Source organism: Triticum urartu, chromosome 5, assembly GCF_003073215.2.
Source record: "Triticum urartu cultivar G1812 chromosome 5, Tu2.1, whole genome shotgun sequence".
Lineage (NCBI taxonomy): Eukaryota > Viridiplantae > Streptophyta > Magnoliopsida > Poales > Poaceae > Triticum > Triticum urartu.
Window position 1 is genome coordinate 312500496 of NC_053026.1, and position 13817 is coordinate 312514312.

A 13817-nucleotide genomic window follows, 5' to 3' on the forward strand; every position below is an offset into this window, starting at 1 on the left:
AAGCTCAAACAAGCATGGCAAAAGTGCAAATGATAACAGGTTTCGGACTTAGTGAAATTAACACAAGTCAGGGATTTATCATCACGAAGCATACTTTGGAGCATGAAAACTATATGCTACAGGAACTTAACATGGCAAGGCAAGGCAAGGCATGGCATGAAGCTACTCAAAGCACTTAACAGAAGTCCCTTAGTGACCTTGAGCCAAAAGGGATCATAAAATACAATTGCAAGCATGTGAACATGGCAAAAACATAAACAGATTCAGACTTAGTGAAAAACTAGAGCATGCAAATCAGTTAACGAGTAGGCATGTTTACGAGCTCGATGCACTCACTACAGAGCATGGCATGACCAACTAAGCATACACCCATCAAGAATACATAGCATAGAAGCTAGACATGGCAAGAATAATAACATAGCATGCACGGATCAATAGCAAAAACCTCAGCAAAATCGCTAAACATGTTAACAATCTACGAGGAACATTTTATAGCAAAAGTAGAGCTCGATTGACTCAAGCTAAGGTGCTCCATAAATGCAAACAAAGACATGGATGGATAGAGAACCACAATGTTAACAAAACATCCTCACTGATCATCCTCAAAAGAGGCACCGATCACTAGGAAACCACATGAACATATGGCATAAAAGCAAAAATAGGACAAGGACTTGAAATCAGCATTACCGATTACGCTACTTTGCAAGCTTGTGCTAGTCACCACAAATATCACAAAAATACATGGCAAGCATCTCTGTAAAGATGGCATGGCATATAACAAAACACATGTAGAGCTCAAGATTATATCGTGCACACAATAATCATGGCAAAAATGACAAATAGCTATTTGATGAAACAGATCTGACAAATTCACCACATAGCCCTCTTCCAACGACATTTCGGGCATCAAGATGAGCTCAAATGAAAATTATGCAATGAGATGAAATGATGTATTCGTCGAGACGAACATTTTGATATGCTACACGCACAAATCGGAGCTACGGATGTAGAGATACGACATGATGAAGATTGCAAAAAAATAAGGGGAGGGGGGAAAGTCAACCCTAGGGTTTTTTGGATCTGAGATCTGGCGCGCGGTACTGTAGCAGGGCGCGGTGGCCGATGTTCGCCGGACTTGACGAAGACGATGGAGGCCGGCGGTTCCGGGCGAGGAGGGGAGGAGGAGGCCGGCCGGAGTCACCAGACTTGGTGGCCGGCACTGGATCCTGGTGCGGCGTCGGGCGCGGGGTCGGCGACCAGAGCGGCGGGGGCGGCGGTCGCCGGCTGGAACGGGGCGGCGGCCGCAGGGGCGGCGAGACGGCGAGATGTGGCGGCGCCGGCGACGACTGGCGGGATGAGCTACAGGCTCGGGCGACGCGGGCGCACTCAGGCGGCGGGGCAGGCGTGCGGGGCTCTCGACCCAGTCGCGGGCCGGGAGGGCCGACCGTGGGCCGGGCGGGCCGCGGCGGCGCGGCAAAGTGGGCGCGGGCAGCGGCGAATCAGTGGATGCCACGTGGCGGCGGACGGCGGAGCGGACATGTTCGTCGGCGGGATATGTGTCCGGCGCGCGAGGAGAGGGAGGGGGCTAGGGTTAGACCGCGAAATTTGGAGAGGGGCACATATTTATAGGTAGAGGGAGCTAGGAGAGTCCAAATGAGGTGCGGTTTTCGGCCACGCGATCGTGATCGAACGACCGAGAGGATGGAGGGGGTTTTGGGCCACTTTGGAGGGGTGTTGGACTGCAACACACACGAGGCCTTCTCGGTCCCTCGGTTAACCGTTGGAGTATCAAACGAAGTCCAAATGGTACGAAACTTGACAGGCGGTCTACCGGTAGTAAACCAAGGCCGCATGACAAGTCTCGGTCCAATCCGAAAACGTTTTAACACCCGCACACGAAAAGAGGTAGAAAGGGACACCGGGTGACATAGGAGCGCCGGATTGCAAAACGGACAACGGGGAAAATGCTCGGATGCATGAGACGAACATGTATGCAAATGAAATGCACATGATGACATTATATGCAAAGCATGACACGCAAGCAATGACAAGGCAACGACAGCGAATAACTGGAGGACACCTGGCACATCGGTCTCGGGGCGCTACACCGGGAGCCCCGACAACCCCCATTTTGTACAAGCCTTGCTGGCAAGGCACGTAACCCTATGTACAAAGCCAGGCGCAAACCCTGTGCGCAGTCAGGGAAAGGAATCCCTTAGTATGTATAGTTTCCTGTCAATTCCCATGTTTTTGTGTATACGTATATGCATGCTTGTCTAGGGTACTGTACTGCTTTTTGATTCCAATAAATGTTAGTGGACCACTACTACCTCTTGAGCATGCATTTGTTTTTTCCTTGAAGAGGAGAGGGTGATGCAGCAAAGTAGCATAAGTATTTCCCTCAGTTTTTGAGAACCAAGGTATCAATCCAGTAGGAGACTACATGCAAATCCCTCGTACCTACACAAACAATCAAGAACCTTGCAACCAACGCGATAAAGGGGTTGTCAGTCCCTTCACAGCCACTTGCAAAAGTGAGATCTGATAAAGATAATAAGATAAATATTTTTGGTATTTTTGTTATATATATTGAAAAAGTAAAGATCGCAAAATAAACGGCGACAGAAATAACTAGTTGATGGCAAATTAATATGATGGAAGATAGACCCGAGGGCCATAGGTTTCACTAGTCGCTTCTCCCAAGATAGCATATTCTACGGTGGGTGAACCAATTACTGTCGAGCAATTGATGGAAAAGCACATAGTTACGAGAATATCTAGGCATGATCATGTATATAGGCATCACGTCCGTGACAAGTAGACCAAAACGATTTTGCATCTACTACTATTACTCCACACATTGACCGTTATCCAGCATGCATCTAGAGTATTAAGTTCATAAGAACAGAGTAATGCATTACGCAAGATGACATGATGTAGAGGGATAAACTCAAGCAATATGATATAAACCCCATCTTTTTATCCTCAATGGCAGCAATACAATACGTGCCTTGCTGCCCCTACTGTCACTGGGAAAGGACACCGCAAGATTGAACCCAAAGCTAAGCACTTCTCCCATTGCAAGAAAGATCAATCTAGTAGGCCAAACCAAACTGATAATTCGAAGAGACTTGCAAAGATATTTAAATCATGCATATAAGAATTCAGAGAAGAATCAAATATTGTCCATAGATAATCTTGATCGTAAACCCACAATTCATCGGATCTCGACAAACACACCGCAAAAAGAATTACATCGATTAGATCTCCAAGAGAATCGAGGAGAACTTTGTATTGAGATCCAAAGAGAGAGAAGAAGCCATCTAGCTAATAACTATGGACCCGAAGGTCTGTGGTAAACTACTCACACATCATCGGAGAGGCTATGGTGTTGACGTAGAAGCCCTCCGTGATCGATTCCCCCTCCGGCAGAGCGCCGGAAAAGTCCCCAAGATGGGATCTCATGGGTACAAAAGGTTGTGGCGATGGAAATAGGGTTTCGTGGTGCTCCTGGATGTTTTAAGGGTATATGAGTATATATAGGTGAAAGAAGTAGGTCGATGGAGCCACGAGGGGCCCACAAGGGTTGGGGCGCGCCCTCCTGCCTCGTGGCATCCTCGCTGCTTCCTTGACGTCCACTCCAAGTCTCCTGGATTGCGTTTGTTCCAAAAATGATCCTTGCGAAGGTTTCATTCCGTTTGGATTCCGTTTGATATTCCTTTTCTGCGAAACACTGAAATAGGCAAAAAAAACAGCAATTTGCACTGGGACTTCGGTTAATAGGTTAGTCCCAAAAATAATATAAAAGTGCATAATAAAGCCCATTAAACATCCAAAACAGATAATATAATAGCATGGAACAATCAAAAATTATAGATACATTGGAGACGTATCAAGCATCCCCAAGCTTAATTCCTGCTCGTCCTCGAGTAGGTAAATGATAAAAAACAGAATTTTTGATGTGGAATGCTACCTAACATAATTTTCAAAGTAATTCTCTTTATTGTGGCATGAATGCTCAGATCCGAAAGATTCAAGATAAAAGTTTAATATTGACATAAAATAATAATACTTCAAGCATACTAACTAAGCAATTATGTCTTCTCAAAATAACATGGCCAAAGAAAGCTTTTCCCTACAAAATCATACAGTTTGGCTATGCTCCATTTTCGTCACAAAAAATGCTCTCATCATGAACAACCCCGATGACAAGCCAAGCAATTGTTTCATACTTTAGTAATCTCAAACTTTTTTCAACTTTCACGGAATACATGAGCGTGAGCAATGGACATAGCACTATGTGTGGAATAGAATATTATAATGGAGGTTGTGTGCAGAAGACAAAAAAGGAGAAAGTCTCACATTGACGCGGCTAATCAACGGGCTATGGAGATGCCCATCAATTGATGTCAATTCAAGGAGTAGGGATTGGCATGCAACGGATGCACTAGAGCTATAAATGTATGAAAGCTCAACAAAAGAAACTAAGTGGGTGTGCATCCAACTTGCTTGCTCACGAAGACCTAGGGCATTTGAGGAAGCCCATTGTTGGAATATACAAGCCAAGTTCTATAATGAAAAATTCCCACTAGTATATGAAAGTGACAAAATAAGAGACTCTCTATCATAAAGACCATGGTGCTACTTTGAAGCACAAGGGTGGAAAAAAAGGATGGTAGCATTGTCCCTTTTATTTCTTTTCTCTTTTTTGGAACAATGCTCAATTAATGATGATCATCACACTTCTATTTATTTACAACTCAATGATTACAACTCGATACTAGAACAAAATATGACTCTATATGAGTGCCTCCGGCGGTGTACCGGGATGGGCAATGAATCAAGAGTGACATGTATGATAAATTATGCATGGTGGCTTTGCCACAAATACGATGTCAACTACATGATCATGCAAGGCAATATGCCAATGATGAAGCGTGTCATAATAAATGAAACGGTGGAAAGTTGCATGGCAATATATCTCGGAATGGCTATGTAAATGCCATAATAGGTAGGTATGGTGGCTGTTTTGAGGAAGATATAAGGAGGTTTATGTGTGATAGAGCATATCATATCACGGGGGTTGGATGCACCGGTGAAGTTTGCACCAACTCTTAAGGTGAGAAAGGGAAATGCACGGTACCGAAGAGGCTAGCAATGATGGAAAGGTGAGAGTGCGTAAAATCCATGGACTCAACATTAGTCATAAAGAACTCGCATACTTATTGAAAAAATCTATAAGTCATCAAAAACCAAGCATTATGTGCATGCTCCTAGGGGGTAGATTGGTAGGAAAAGACCATCGCTCGTCCCCGACCACCACTCATAATGATGACAATCAAAGAACACCTCATGTTTCAAATTTGTCACACAACGGTCACCATACATGCATGCTACGGGACATGCAAACTTCAACTCAAGTATTTCTCAAATTCACAACTACTCAACTAGCACGACTCTAATATTACCATCTTCATATCGCAAAATAATGATCAAGTATGAAACTTCTCATAGTATTCAATGCACTTTTCATGAAAGTTTTTATTATACCCGTCTTGGATGCCTATCATATTAGGACTGATTTTATAGCCAAAGAAAATTACGATGTTGTTCTAAAAGACTCTAAAAACGATATAAGTGAAGCATGAGAGATCAATAATTTCTATAAAATAAAACCACCACCGTTCTCTAAAAAGATATAAGTGAAGCACTAGAGCAAAATTGTCTAGCTCAAAAGATATAAGTGAAGCACATAGAGTATTCTAATAAATTCCGATTCATGTGTGTGTCTCCAAAAGGTGTGTACAAAAAGGATGATTGTGGTAAACTAATAGGCAAAGAATCAAATCATACAAGACGCTCCAAGCAAAACACATATCATGTGGTGAATAAAAATATTGCCTCAAGTAAAGTTACCGATGGACGAAGACAAAAGAGGGGATGCCTTTCGGGGCATCCCCGAGCTTAGGATTTTGGTTGTCCTTGAATTTTAACTTGGGGTGCCATGGGCATCCCCAAGCTTAGGCTCTTGCCACTACTTATTCCAAAATCCATCAAATCTTTACCCAAAACTTGAAAACTTCACAACACACAACTCAACAGAAAATCTCATGAGCTCCATTAGTATAAGAAAACAAACCACCACTTCAAGGTACTGTAATGAACTCATTATTTATTTATATTGGTGTTAAACCTACTGTATTCCATCTTCTCTATGGTTCATACCCCCCCCCCCCCGATACTAGCCATAGATTCATCAAAATAAGCAAACAACACACGAAAAACAGAATCTGTCAAAAACAGAACAGTCTGTAGCAATATATATCAAACGTAAAATTATGTAACCCCAAAAATTCTGAAATAAATTTGTGGACGTGAGGAATTTATCTATTAATCATCTGAAAAAAATAATCAACCTAATATCACTCTCCAGTAAAAAATGGCAGCTAATCTCGTGAGCGCTAAAGTTTATGTTTTTTACAGCAAGATCATAAAGACTTCACCGACATCTTCCCAAAGGTTCTACTTGGCACAAACACTAATTAAAAACATAAAACCACATCTAAACAGAGGGTAGATGAATTATTTATTACTAAACAGAAACAAAAAGCAAGAAACAAAAATAAAATTGGGTTGCCTCCCAACAAGCGCTATCGTTTAACGCCCCTAGCTAGGCATAAAAGCAAGAATAGATCTAGGTATTGTCATCTTTGGTATGCAATCCATAAGTGGCTCTCATAATAGATTCATAAGGTAATTTAATTTTCTTTATAGGAAAGTGTTCCATGCCTTTCCTTAACGTAAATTGGAATCTTATATTTTCTTCTTTTATATCAATAATTGCACCAATCGTTCTAAAGAAAGGTCTACCAAGAATAATAGGACATGTAGGATTGCAATCTATATCAAGAACAATGAAATCTACGGGCACATAATTCCTATAAGCAAAAATAAGAACATCATTAATCCTTCCCATATGTCTCTTAATGGTGGAATCCGCAAGAGGCAAATTTAAAGAACAACCATCAAATTCACAGAAACCTAACACATCACACAAAGTTTTTGGAATCGTGGAAACACTAGCACCCAAATCACACAAAGCATAGCATTCATGATCTTTAATCTTAATTTTAATAGTAGGTTCCCTCTCATCATAAAGTTTTCTAGGGATGGAGACTTCTAATTCAAGTTTCTCTTCATAAGATTGCATTAAAGCATCAACAATATGTTTGGTAAAAGCTTTATTTTGACTATACGCATGAGGAGAATTTAACACGGATTGCAACAAGGAAATACAATCTATTAAAGAACAATTATCATAATTAAATTCCTTAAAATCCAAAATAGTGGGTTCATTGCTATGTAAAGTTTTGACCTCTTCAATCCCACTTTTACCAATTTTTGCATCAAGATCTAAAAACTCCGAATCATTGGGACGCCTTTTAACTAAAGTTGACTCATCTCCAGTCACATATTTATCAAGATTCATATTGGAAAGCAAAGATTTAATAGGAGACACATCAATCACTTTTAGATCTTCATCATTATTATCATGAAAACTAGAAGAACACGCTGTCATAAAGCAATCTTTTTTAGCACGCATCCTAGCGGTTCTTTCTTTGCACTCATCAATGGAAATTCTCATAGATTTGAGAGACTCGTTGATATCATGCTTAGGTGGAATAGATATAAGTTTCAAGGAATCAACATCAAGAGAAATTCTATCCACATTCCTAGCCAACTCATCAATCTTAGCCAATGTTTCTTCAAGCAAGGCACATAAATTCTTTTGCGAAATCATAAATTCTTTAACACTAGTCTCAAAATTAGAGGGCATATTATTAAAATTTGCATAAGAGTTGTTGTAGGAATTACCATAATTATTAGAGGAATTACTAGGGAACGACCTAGAATTAAAGTTTCCTCTATACGTGTTGTTACCAAAATTGTTCCTCAACAAAATTCACATCCATAGATTCATTATTATTCTCAATCAAAGTAGACAAAGGCATATCATCAGGATCAGAAGAAACACTCTTATTAACAAACAATTTCATAAGTTCATCCATCTTTCCACTCGAAACATTAATTTCTTCTATCGCATGAACCTTTTTATTAGTAGATCTTTTGGTGTGCCATTGAGAATAATTAACCATAATATTATCTAGGAGTTTAGTAGCTTCTCCTAAAATAATTTCCATAAAAGTGCCTCCCGCGGCCGAATCTAAAAGGTTTCTAGAAGCAAAATTCAATCCTGCATAAAATTTTTGTATAATCATCCATAAATTCAAACCATTTTTAGGGCAATTACGTATCATTAATTTCATCCTCTCCCAAGATTGTGCAACATGCTCATTATCAAGTTGCTTAAAATTCATAATACCATTTCTAAGAGAGATGATCTTAGCGGGAGGAAAATACTTAGAGATAAAAGCATCTTTACACTTATTCCAAGAATCAATACTATTTTTAGGCAAAGAGGAAAACCAAGTTTTAGCACGATCTCTAAGCGAAAACGGAAATAGCTTCAATTTAACAATATCATCGTCCACATCTTTCTTCTTTTGCATATCACACAAATCAACAAAGTTGTTTAGATGGGTATCGGCATCTTCACTAGGAAGGCGAGAAAATTGATCTTTCATGACAAGATTCAACAAAGCAGCATTAATTTCACAAGATTCAGCATCGGTAATAGGAGCAATCGGAGTGCTAATAAAATCATTGTTGTTGGTATTGGAAAAGTCACACAATTTAGTATTGTCTTGATCCATCGTGACAAACAATCCAACACACAAGCACACAAGAAGCAAGCGAAAAGAGACAAGCGGAAAAAGAAGGGCGAATAAAACGGCAAGGGTGAAGTGGGGGAGAGGAAAACGAGAGACAAATGGAAAATAATGTAATGCAAGGGAGAAGAGTTTGTGATGGGTACTTGGTATGTCTTGACTTGTGCGTAGATCTCCCCGGCAACGGCGCCAGAAATCCTTCTTGCTACCTCTTGAGCATGTGTTGGTTTTCCTTGAAGAGAAAGGGTGATGCAGCAAAGTAGCGTAAGTATTTCCCTCAGTTTTTGAGAACCAAGGTATCAATATAGTAGGAGACTACACGCAAATCCCTCGTACCTGCACAAACAATCAAGAACCATGCAACCAACGCGATAAAGGGGTTCTCAGTCCCTTCACGGCCACTTGCAAAAGTGAGATCTGATAAAGATAATAAGATAAATATTTTTGGTATTTTTGTTATATAGATTGAAAATTAAAGATTGCAAAATAAACGGCGACATAAATAACTAGTTGACGGTAAATTAATATGATGGAAGATAGACCCGAGGGCCATAGGTTCCACTAGTGGCTTCTCTCAAGATAGCATATTCTATGGTGGTGAACAAATTACTGTCGAGCAATTGATGCAAAAGTGCATAGTTATGAGAATATCTAGGCATGATCATGTATATAGGCATCATGCCTGTGACAAGTAGACCGAAACAATTCTACATCTACTACTATTACTCCACACATCAACCGCTATCCAGCATGCATCTAGAGTATTAAGTTCATAAGAACAGAGTAACGCATTAGGCAAGATGACATGATGTAGAGGGATAAACTCAAGCAATATGATATAAACCCCATCTTTTTATCCTCGATGGCAACAATACAATATGTGCCTTGCTGCCCCTGCTATCACTGGGAAAGGACACCGCAAGATTGAACCCAAAGCTAAGCACTTCTCCCATTGCAAGAAAGATCAATCTAGTAGGCCAAACCAAACTGATAATTCGAAGAGACTTGCAAAGATATTTAAATCATGCATATAAGAATTCAGAGAAGAATCAAATATTGTCCATAGATAATCTTGATCATAAACCCATAATTCATCGGATCTCGACAAACACACCGCAAAAAATTACATCGAATAGATATCCAAGAGAATCGAGAAGAACTTTGTATTGAGATCCAAAGAGAGAGAAGAAGCCATCTAGATAATAACTATGGACCCGAAGGTCTGTGGTAAAATACTCACACATCATCGGAGAGGCTATGGTGTTGATGTAGAAGCCCTCCGTGATCGATTCCCCCTCCGGTGGAGAAACGGAAAAGGCCCCAAGATGGGATCTCACGGGTACAAAAGTTTGCGGCGGTGGAAATATGGTTTTGTGGTGTTGCTGGATGTTTTCAGGGTATATGTGTATATATAGGCGAAAGAAGTAGGTTGGTGGAGCCGCGAGGGGCCCACGAGGGTGGGGGCGCGCCCACCCCCTGGGGCGCGCCCTCCTGCCTCGTGGCTTCCTCGCTGCTTCCTTGACATCCACTCTAAGTCTCCTGGATTGTATTTGTTCCAAAAACGATCCTCGTGAAGGTTTCATTCCGTTTGATATTCCTTTTCTGCGAAACATTGAAATAGGCAAAAAAAACAACAATTTGCACTAGGCCTTCGGTTAATAGGTTAGTTCCAAGAATAATATAAAAGTGCATAATAAAGCCCATTAAACATCCAAAACAGATAATATAATAGCATGGAACAAGCAAAAAATTATAGATATGTTGGAGACGTATCAACCACCGATGTTCCATGCTCTTGCCCTCTCTTCGTTCCGACCACGGCAAGGGCGCGCGATCTTGCCGAGGGCCCAGCTCTGGCCAGAAGTCGAGAAGACCGCCCAGCACGGCGATCCCCGGCAAACCAAACAGATAAAGTTTACCTCTTGCCCATTCGTGTTCGTAAGGTATGACTTGTTCATTAGAAAACCTCACCACTCTTCTTTAAAAACTCGTATGCTCCCATTCTCGGCCTGAATGTTGCTTCGGTCGGAGTGGTTGTAGTTGCCCTTGCTAAAAAGGAGATGGACGGGGGCTGGACCCTTTGTCTGTAACCCGGCAGATATGATTCTCCGGCGGGCGCAAAGAGCGCTGGCAGGGCAGCTTTTTGGGAGGACTCATTTACTTACATTAACGAGGCGTTTCACCTCTGCACAAGCATAACGCGTGCACGGGTTCCCGGCAAGGCTAGTCTTTTTCATTAACATGCTGATACAAGTACGAAGGTTACATGACACAAGCATGGGCTTGAGAGATTGCATTGTTTAGAAATTAAGATTTGGCAAGTGCCTACAATTTAAAAGAAAGATAGGTGCCTCGTGATCTCCGTTCTTGCCCCTTTCCTCCCAGGTGCGGTGGGTGAAGGCAAAAAGGAAGCGGCGGGGAACACGCCGATGGAGGGCTTGACGAGGAAGACCCTAGGCAGGGGGCGTGGCCGAGGGAGGAGGGCAGCGCGGTCAGTCGGCGTCCTCCCGCTTGATGCCCTCGTCGTCGATGTCGCTGTCCTCCTCGTCACTCCCGCTCGAGGAGGAGGTTTCGTTGTCAGTAGAGCTCTACACACAACACCTCAGGCGAGTTCCCAAGTGCCCAAAAACCTTGACGGAGAGCAGGCCATTCTCCATAAATTTGAAGTGGAGGACGAGCCCCTCCGACAGGCTATGGGCACGGGCGAATGTTTTCCACCCGCGGCGGAGATACATGACATGAGGGGCGGGGAAGTCGACGTCGACCCGCATGCTGCCATTCCCGCAGCCCCTCATATGCAGCCTCAAGGCTTGTGGCGGGTCGAGCTCCATCTCCCGAGCGAACGGAGTGGGGAGACGGAGGCGACCGTGCACTGGCTTGTGCAGCCAGATGAAGAATTCGCGGGGCTGGTCTCCGACATGGCCCTCCATTGGGGGAGGAGCTGCTGGCGGAGGCGCGGCCGGTGCGCCGCCCCGTCCTCCTCTCCTCTGAGCACCACAGCGGCCTCGGCCTCGCCCCCTTCCTCTTCCTCCCATGGCCTTCTCCGCCACCACGAGCACTTGAGGAGGATGGGCACGCTGTCGAGCAGAGACCCTCGTCGCTACCATCGGAGCGCCGGCGTGCCCTCTCGCCATAGCGAAGGGAAGGAAGGAGTCAAGATGGAAGGAGATGAATGTTGAAGGAGATGAATGTTGAAGGATTTCGGGTTCCGGAAAAACCCTTGAGGTTCGAACACTGGGGTGCGCACAAAGATCTCTCCCCCTCTCTAGCTCGCACACTCCCCAATCTCACGGCCTAGCACGACGAACCCAAAGAACACGAGACACAAGATTTATACTGGTTCGGGCCACCGTTGTGGTGTAATACCCTACTCCAGTGTGGTGTGGTGGGTTGCCTCTTGGGTTGAGGATGAACAGTTACAAGGGAAGAACAGCCTCCTGAGGAGAGGTGTTCTTGTGCTCGGTGAACTTGTGTGATTGGGGATGATCTCGATCAGCCGATCCCCTTCTATGGTGGTGGCTAGTCCTATAAATAGAGGCCCTGGTCCTCTTCCCAAATATTGAGCGGGAAGGGATCCCATCTTGATAACCCACAAGTATAGGGGATCGCAATAGTTTTCGATAAGTAAGAGTGTCGAACCCAATGAGGAGCTAAAGGTAGAACAAATATTCCCTCAAGTTCTATCGACCACCGATACAACTCTACGCACGCTTGACGTTCGCTTTACTAGAACAAGTATGAAACTAGAAATACTTTGTAGGTGTTGTTGGATAGGTTTGCAAGATAATAAAGAGTACGTAAATAAAAAGTAGGGGCTGTTTAGATAAAGAAACGATAAAGTAAATATAGCGAGTGTGGAAAAGTGGTGGTAGGAGTTGCGAAATTGCCCCTAAGCAATTGACTACTTTACTAGACCGATAGCAAGTATTATGTGGGAGAGGCCACTGCTAGCATGGCATCCCTTACTTGGAATTCTATGCTATTATGATTGGAACTATTAGCAAGCATCCCCAACTACTAATGTTCATTAACGTGAAACCCAACCATAGCATTAAGATATATTGGTCCCCCTTCAATCCCGTATGCATCAATTTATATGCTAGGTTGAAGCTTCTGTCACTCTTGCCCTCCAATACATAGTCCTATCAACATACAACTAACCCTAGGGTGTGATCCACGTGCGCAATCATACGATGGGCACCAAAGGACAGCAACATAACCACAAGCAAATTAAATCAATCATAGCAATTCATCAACCACCGATAGGACAACGAAAATCTACTCAGACATCATAGGATGGCAACACATCATTGGATAATAATATGAAGCATAAAGCACCATGTTCAAGTAGAGGGTACATCGGGTTGTGGGAGAGTGGACCGCTGTAGATAGAGGGGGAGGGTGATGTAGATGTTGGTGAAGATGGCGGAGGTGTTGGTGTAGATCGCGGTGATGATGATGATGGCCATGGCGGCGTTCTGGCGCCACCGGAGGAGAGGGGGAGAGGGGCCCCCTTCTTCCTCTTCTTCCTTGACCTCCTCCCTAGATGGGAGAAGGGTTTCCCCTCTGGTCCTTCGCCTCCATGGCATGGGAGGGGCGAGAGCCCCTCCGAGATTGGATTTGTCTCTCTGTCTCTCTTTGTTTCTGCGTTCTTACATTCTTCCCTTTCACTGTTTCTTATATTCCCGGAGATCCGTAACTCCGATTGGGCTAAAATTTTGACACGATCTCTATCCGGAAATTAGCTTTCTTGCGGTGAAAGAAGGGCACCAACCGCCTTACGGGGTGGCCACGAGGGTCGGGGCGTGCCTGACACCCTGGGGCGTGCCCCCCTACCTCATGGGCCCCTCGAGCATCGTCTCACGTGGATTCTTCTTCCCAAAAATCATATATATTCCCAAAAAAATCTCCGTCAATCTTATTCCGTTTGGACTCCGTTTGATATGGATATTCTGCGAAACAAAAAACATGCAATAAACAGGAACTGGCACTGGGCACTGGATCAATATGTTAGTCCCAAAAATAGTA